The following is a 1,514-nucleotide window of genomic DNA, read 5'->3' as shown; positions in this document are numbered from 1 at the left end:
ACACACACACACACACACACACACACACACACACACACACACACACACACACACACACACACACCATCAATCAGCAAAATCCCACTTTATATTCTAACTTAAGGTCCAGAAACGAACCACAGACTGCTTTGTCAGTGGTCATGTCCGTGAAAGGTCATCTGTTGGACTCGGTGTGGTGGAATGAACGAGTGGTCCCTCTGCGCAGACCGCTGAGTTATGTTCTACCAGATCATACCAGGACGTGTGCGACTCCCACACACAGAATTACACAAAATTACAAACACACACACAGATTCACACACAGGGTCTTGAGGTGTTTGCTTTATTTAAGGAAAAATATTTATGTGCAATGTGACCTCTGGAAGGATACAAACAGCCATTGTGTCTGATATTACAGAGTATCTGTGGTTACAGGACCAGGTGTATGTGAAGATCTCTTCTGTTTCTCCGTCTTTCTCTTACAGTTTATTGTTGTAAATGTAATGTCGTCACGGCAGATGACGACGTGTCCACGTTGTGGTGTCAAAATGTCTCGGGAGCTAAGTAATGCTTTATGTGTCATGAAAACAGTGTCACGATTTGAATAAACCGCCACCTGGTAACTGGGTTGATTGTTGACTCTCAGTTGGTCAGACTGCACAAAGGTTTTAATGAAAGTAACACTAAAAGCAAAATTGGAAATTCAGTGTTGCTAATTTAATAATATGTCAACCGGTTTATTGAAAGGCAAAAACAAGAAATGTTCTCTCATATAATAAATGTTTTTATTACATGTCAAATCTAGCTTTGTCAGTGGTTTAAAGATGACATGACTATGAAAACTTGTGTTTTGCCTTTTCTCACTCTGAGCTTAGTAGCATTGCATTTGGGTAAATGCCCTTTTTATTTACAAAATACATTTACACTGCAGTTGGCTTCAAGTTTGAGTGCTCTTCATCAGGCCAGAAGGTTAAATCCTGTGAGGGCTAAGTAATCATAACCCTTGACCCCATGCTGTTAAGAGTACTCATGTTTTGGCATTTGAAAAATGTTCTTGGAGCAAATAATAAAAAACAACTTATGTCTGAGTTAGGTGCTGATTGGGTAGTGAAAACAATAATTGCATCCTCACATTTTTACATTAAAGGAACAAACACAGAAAAGAAAAGATAGGAAGAAAAATATCCTCTGATAGTTGAACAAGTACTATTTCGAATTTCTGCATAAATAACTGCTCTATAATAAGGATCAATATGAGAAATGGAGAAGCAATTCAAGCTAAGAGCATGTTCATGGCCAGGAGTGAACATTGTTTAATCCCACTACCAAGACGGTGTTTAGTAAAGTTATGTCAAAATTAGCCTCCAAAGAGAACAAGTTTAGCTCTCTTTGGAGGCTATGTTGTTTTAATTGCATGACTGTCATATTTCACTGGACAGCTGATTGATTTGTTGCTGTGTTTTCAGCCTGCTGTGACAAACTATGCTTTTTTGATCAGGCAGTAGCAGGAAGTTGTGAAGAACAGAGCACATTCA

The sequence above is a fragment of the Pundamilia nyererei genome, unplaced genomic scaffold, assembly GCF_000239375.1.
Source record: "Pundamilia nyererei isolate P.nyererei 1_Seehausen unplaced genomic scaffold, PunNye1.0 scaffold00207, whole genome shotgun sequence".
NCBI lineage: Eukaryota > Metazoa > Chordata > Actinopteri > Cichliformes > Cichlidae > Pundamilia > Pundamilia nyererei.
The sequence above is the reverse complement of the archived record's forward strand: the minus strand, read 5'-3'. Positions refer to the sequence as shown.